Source organism: Gobio gobio, assembly GCF_949357685.1.
Source record: "Gobio gobio genome assembly, chromosome: 6".
Lineage (NCBI taxonomy): Eukaryota > Metazoa > Chordata > Actinopteri > Cypriniformes > Gobionidae > Gobio > Gobio gobio.
The window spans coordinates 34,226,889-34,234,207 of record NC_137102.1 but is presented as its reverse complement, the minus strand read 5'-3'; positions in this window follow the sequence as shown (position 1 = coordinate 34,234,207).

Below are 7,319 nucleotides of genomic sequence, written 5' to 3'. Positions count from 1 at the left end.
ACTAAAGGATTTTATTTATTTCTATAAAAACTAATAGTCAACACAACACTTATTCACATGCTAAGTGTAACATTTGTAGCATGCAAGTAATGATCAATAAAATAATTCTCATCACTAGCACTACCAGCAGGAGCTAAATTTAGGTTACTTATTGAGAATAACACACATTTATTTTATCCGCAGCCACCCACATCCTAACCACAAGGTCTACACTTCACGATAATGGTAACCTCAAAAATGTACATAACATAAACTCTTTTAAATGGCAAAAACTGAACATCAAACATTAACAGGTCTTTCCCTTTACTAAAAAACACATTAAACCGCACTTAATTTCAACATTTACTCTCCTAATCCCTATGCAAAGCATGCTGGGAACTAGAACTCCACTGCCCAGTTTCAGTCAATGCAACAGAAATTATTTGTGTAGTCCCAACACAAATGGTTTGTTAACTTAACATTTTACACATTTTATTTCATTTAACGTAATACAATTGAGTGCAAATGACAATTAAGTAATATTTATATTACAGGGTATTTATATTAAGTACATAAATATGTAAATGTATTTGTAGTATAGTTAGCATAGAATAAATGTATTTCAAATACATTTTGGTATATTTATTTTTCACTAGGGCATTAAAACTGCAGGTGACATAAATGCAGCACATGTTTATAATAAACAAAAAGTTATTGTACGTTGGTGGATGCTATATATGTTATAGATATATAACAATATTTGTTATAGTTTTAGTTTATTTATAGTTGTTCTTGGTGTAAATGGTGCTTTAGGCCCTGCTGGTAGATGCTGTAACTACAAACTCTGCCGGCAAAATAATCTTTCTCCATTGATGGCTGTTCAGATGTAGCTGTGTATTCTGAAAAAAAAAACTTTTTGCAAGCAACATGATGATTTTTTCAATATACTAGATATGATGTGATTTTTAAAAATGCTGTGAAATGTTAATAATCCAATATGTTAAAATGTTCAAAAATGGTTAGGCATCCCTGGCCAGTGGTTAGGTTATTTGTTGGTCAGGAGAATATATCACTTAAATTTGAATAATTAAAATTCTTCAGTAAATCATTCCTGAAAATTAATAATACAAATACAGAATTGTAAAAGATAAAAACTAAAAGGTTCCTGGGACTGCGGTTTTGCAGGATTGTGCTACAGGATTGTTTATGTGAAATATAAAAATACAGGAATTTGAAAACTATTACCATATTGGCAGTTAATATCATTATATTTGACATTAGATAGTTTAAACATTTTGGATAACAAATGATGTACTAATTTTGGGACAATTTGAACTTTTCTTATATTTATGCTTTTGCAATAATTGGCAGAAAATGAAATGGCCCATCTTGTGGTGTGATTGACTGGAACGCAAGTGGGAGGTTGGAAGTGGGACATTTCACATTGGATATTCCCACCTCTGACTTTAATTTGAATGCTGCATTAGGACTAGTGGTGCCATCAGACAATCAGTGTTGTCACTTCCATCACAACCAACAGTTTGATCAAACATTTGTGTAGGTTACCAAGGACATAACAGTATTAGGGAAGAGCATGCGTTATGTGTGATATACAAGGGAAATGCAACTCATGCACAATAAAAGTATTCTGTTTACAATTTTCTATCAGCCAGTAATTTTGTCATATTGATGTGAAAGTAATTATATAATGCCATTGTTTTTTTAGGAACGTTGTTTACACCACACTCATACTGTATATTGTCTAGTTTTTGTGCATAAATCTTTTTTAGGACACCAAAAATTCAGTTGTCATTCACACTCAAAATTCTAAATCTTTTGTTCTTTTATGTAACACATGGAGGGAAATTGTTGTCACGTACTGTTGTCATGTGTCTGTAAAACTGAAGCACATGACGCAGGTAATATAATACAAGTATTCTTTAATCCAAAAACTCACAGGAAACCTCATGGATACCACAACCATTTGACATTGATGACACCGAACAATGAACTCAGGAAACACAGGGCTTAAATGACAAGGAAAACTAACAAGATAATTAACAGAACGAGGGAACAAACTAGGAAACCAGGTCAAATCATGACATGGAGACAGAACAGAACTTAATCAAAAAACACTGAAAAAAACAATGAACCTGCCAAGTGTGAATCACAACTGAATTCTCATTGTGTATTTAGGAAACATAAACACATTTTATTTTTAAAATACATGATCCTGGTACTCCCTCTCTTTCCCCCTCTGCTGGTCATTCTCTGACTCACGCTTTCCCTCCGGGCACTTGCACGCACACACTCATTTAGATTCAGCTGTCTCTCGTTACCTGCTACTATGCTCATTCACTCCACACCTGTTCCCCCTTTCCCCTCTGATTGGCTTTTCTATTTCTAGTCCTTGTCAGTCCTTTGTTCTTTGCCAGATTAATAATTTTGTTTACAGATGTGTTGTCCCGCTGTTCCCTTCTACAGACCGGTCATCTACCCGGTAGTGATGGCCAAATGAGGCTTTCTGAACCACTGAGGCTTTCCAGCCCATTGGTTCACCAAAAGGTTCATTTAGCCGAAGCCTCATGAAACAGTGTGCTCCCTAGTGACACCTGCTGTGAAAAGCAATGTATCGCACACAAATATATTCATCCTGAGCAACCAAATTGTCATAGTGTGGGCACACCCTTTTTCTATTGCCTGTGTATTAAATAAAGTATTTTACTCTGCTTGTATTAACCTATGCACACACAACTCACACAAACACACAACTTTGTGTTCAACTATTCAGTAGTTCTTTGGGTTAGTGATGACAGTGAATGGCCCAAATGATTGTAAAGAAATTATTGTGTGTGCAGTGCTGATTGGGAGTGCAATAGTGCATGGAACTGGGAGGCTATACACATAATAATATATATATATATATATATATATATATATATTTCTATCTGTATTGTCTTTATTGTTTGATGAAACTTTTATCTTTTGTGTGAACTTTGTAAGGTGTCCTTGAGTGCAATGAAAGGCGCCTATAAATAAAATGAATAATAAATATATATATATATATATATATATATATATATATATATATATATATATATATATATATATATATATATATATATATATATATATATATATATATATATATATACGTATTATAGGTATTACAACTAGATATAGGCTAATTTACTCTAATAATCTACTGAACTAATTTACTCTAATAATCTACTAAACTAAGTATAATGTAATATAATATATAATACAAGCTATGATATATAATGATAACTATGCTACTACAAACATGCTACTACTCGCTACTACGTACAACCAACACCTCAACACCAATGCAAACGCCTACTGCAAACCCCACAAGAGGCGCAAGGTTTCAAACCACTTTTATCCGGAAGCGATACTCAGAATGAAGCAATGACGTATTCAACAGAAACCGAGGCCTCGTTTGTCATCGTCACGTGATTTTCACGGAAACGATACAAGCCTCGAATCGGGGCTTCATCTGGAACGCCCCTTTTTGCTCGACACAAGCTCCGGAGCCTCGCTTCAGATGTCCCATCACTACTACCCGGGTCTACAGCCTCTTTTGTTTGCATTGTTTTGAGAAAGACTTTCTGTTTGACAGCTCAGCAGCCGTATAGCTTGTTCTCTATTAAAAGACTGTATTACTTGCCTTCGCCTTTTGGGTCCTCTCTCTCACCTTCTGACAGAATAATCTGGCCAACCTCATGGACCCAGCGAAGGAGAACCCCTTTCAGTTTGCCCTCGAGATGCAGGGGGCCATGCTGGGCAAGCACGAGAAGGAGCTGAACGGCGCCCGTCACGCCGTGTAGACACTGGCCGTCCAGGTGACTGATCTATCTGTTCAACTGAGTCGCTCCCGGGCTGAGTCGTCTTCTTCAAAGCCTCTCGACTCACACAAACTCAGAGTCAACAACCCACCCTGCTATGCTGGTGAGCCCACCGAGTGCCGTTCTTTCCTGACTCAATGTGGGGTGGTGTTTTCGCTACAGCCCCTGACGTATTCCAAGGATCGGTCCCGGATCGCTTATGTGGTCTCTCTCCTGACGGGACAAGCAAGGGAATGGGGAACGGCCGTGTGGAACGCTGAGGCGATTTGTCTGGGTCAGTACACTCTCTTCAAGGAGGATGCTTTGAGCGTTCCGCCTACGGTGCTGAAGCCTCGCGCCTTCTTTCAACTCTCTGCCGCGGATTTCTCAATTGAGTTTCGCACACTGGCCACCTCTTGTGACTGGAACGAATCTGCACTGGTGGCTTGGTTCCTGGAAGGATTAGGTGCAGACATCTAGGATGAAGTACTCACTCGGGAGACACCAATTCATCTCGACTCCCTGATCGACCTGGCTATCCACGTGGAGAGGCGTTTTGACCTGCGTTGCCACGCTCGCAAGTTGGAGAGATCACTCCTCTCTGCTCCTCCGCTCACTACTACTCTCCCCACGTGAGCCCATGCATTTGGGAGGAATTTGCATCACCACCGCTGACACGAATCACCTCTGCTTGTACTGTGGAGCTGTGGGTCACTTCGTCTCGACATGTCAAGTAAAGAGCCAGAGCTCATCAGTAGAGAGAGGGATACTGGTGAGCGCTTCAGTTCAAGCCCTTTCTTCGCGTTCCCGCACGACTTTCCCTGTCCACCTCTGCTGACCGGATTCGGCTGTCTCGTGTCAAGCTTTGATCGATTCTCTTAACGCTGGTACCATTGTTCCCTCCTCCTTTCCAGCCGGTGCGGGATTCTTCTTTGTGAAGAAGAAGGACAAGTCCTTACGTCCTTGCATATACTATCTAAGGTTGAATGACATAACGGTTAAGAATCGTTATCCCCTGCCTCTTATGTCGTCGGCTTTTGAGGTCTTGCAAAGAGCTAGGGTCTTCACAAAGTTATATCTCCGCAATCCTTACCACTTAGTTTGCATTAAGGAGGGAGATGAGTGGAAGACGGCGTTCAACACGCCCTTAGGGCACTTTGAATATCGCGTGCTTCCGTTCGGATTGGTCAATGCCATAGCTGTGTTTCAGGCTTTAGTTAATGATGTTTTAAGAGACTTAACTTATTAGTTTTCGTATATCTCGACGACATTTGATTTTCTCGCCAACATTACAGTGATTCATTTTTTTTTAAAATTTCCAGTAGATTGCACAATAACTGATTTGTCCCCTTTCTTGGCAACAGTGACAGATGTTGCCATGTCAAAAAACACTGGTGTTTGGTCAACATTCCCTATCTGATCCAGGGGGTATGAGTGAGTTTTCCTCAGTTTAAGCACATATCGCTGAAAAGACAGCAACTTCTCCTTGAAGTCTGAGGGCAGGCGCTGGGCCAGACTTGTTCTACGACGCAGTGTCAGCCCTTTGCACCACATCATTCATGTACATCACCCAGTGCTAGCTTTGAATTCATTTGTCGGTATGTTCAGCTCCTTGGCTATCTCCAGAGCCCTCAGCCGAATGATTTCTCTTGTTATTGGCATCGCATCCCAACGTTTTTCTATCACATATTCATAGATTCTATCATGAAGTTCTGCAAAATTGCCACTTTGAGGTCCACGGAAAGCTTTCCTTTGGCTGTTGGTATTTTTTAGTCGTTCTTTTTGTGCTCGCCACCTCCAAACGTTGCATTCTGTGACTCAAATTTTTTGGCAGCTTTGCAATTATTAGATGATTCTGCCTCATTCCCGACCATAAGTTTAAAGTTGTTGTCATAACTGTTTCGAATGTGTTGGTTTATTTGACCAACTTTTTAAGCTCTTTTCTCAAGATGATCTCTTGACTTCTCCATGGCGCACTTAACTGTTTATTTAATTCATAACACTTTCACTAATTACGTAGCCTACTAATTGGGGCCCTCCACTGTTTCCCCCTGCTTTCTCCCTTTACCCCCGTGATTTTGTCTATATCGCGAATATAAGACGGCCCCCCATTTTTCAGCCTATTTTTAGGACACAAACCTCGTCTTGTATTCGGGTATATACGGTATTTACTTCTACTATTGGGGCTTTAGGGGGCTCTGGGGAGAGGTAGTACCCTTGGTGCCTGGCACGCTGCATCCTACCTGGTAGGGTGGACGGGCATCACTGGTCCTCACCCATCCCCTAAATCTCTCACATGCTGGCTCCAAGCACCATGCCCCGGGAAACGTGTTTACACGGCACTACTGGGCGTATGAACCTCCTCGACGCAGGTCACTGGCCATGGTGGATGAAGAATTTCAACTGTCACGTGTTACCCAACCATTGGATTATTGCTGCACTTCCTTGTGGATATCTTCGGGAGGAGAAAAGGCTATGGGAGAAAACCCAGAAAGTGGAGGGAGTGGAGCCCCCAAGGCGGTTAGATGCCGACCACGACTTCTCCGGCAGCTCCTGCAGCCAAACTGGTGCCAAATCTATCGCTCTACTTTCCTTTGGGCAACATCAGCAAGGCTGAGAGGGGGATCCTGACGTTCGGGCAGTCCAGGATCTCCATACACTTCGCCCAGGCCTGCGCCCTGGAGAGGTCACTTCAGTGCCGTTGTCTACAATGTCAGGAACAACGGAGAGACAGATAGAAGTTACGAGTTATAAGCCAGGGCCGACTGGCGTATGTCCAGGCGCTACGAGTTGTCTCCAACGGTGGGAGGGACTATCGCAGTCCCACTGGTCAGCGACCAATTATTTATCTATAATTTAATCTACAGACTCGGAAAAGAGCCTTCACATAAACTGTCTAGAGATGAAAGCGGTCACACTATCGCTAAGAGCTTTCCTTCCGTACATAAAGCACCACCATGTCCTGATCCGAACGGACAGCAGGTCAGTGGTAGCCTATATAAATCGCCAGGGCAGATCGCCTAAGATCTATTGGTCTACACACAATGGCAGAAAAAGTCCTAATATGGGCGGAGCACAACCTGAGCTCTCTGAGAGCGACTCATGTGCCAGGCAATTTGGGTCCGGACATGCTGTCTAGGGGTAAAGTGTCCCCAGCAGAGTGGTCTCTTCACCCACAAACGATTCAGACAATTTGGGGCATGTTTGGAGAGGCAAAAGTTTATTGCCTAATATATTTCTCCAAGCACAAGGATGCGTTGGCCCACGAATGGCCTAACCCTCCTCTTTATGCTTTTCCCCCAATCTCAATGTTACCTCAGGTCATAGAGAGGATCAGGGAGAGCAAATGCACTGTGCTTTTAATAGCCCCGATTAGGAGAAATCAACCATGGTTCTCACTGCTAAATCGGATGTCAGATACAGCCCCGTGGCCAATACCGCAGAGGAGAGACCTCCTCATGCAGGTGAAACGGCAGATCTGGCATCCCCGTCCCG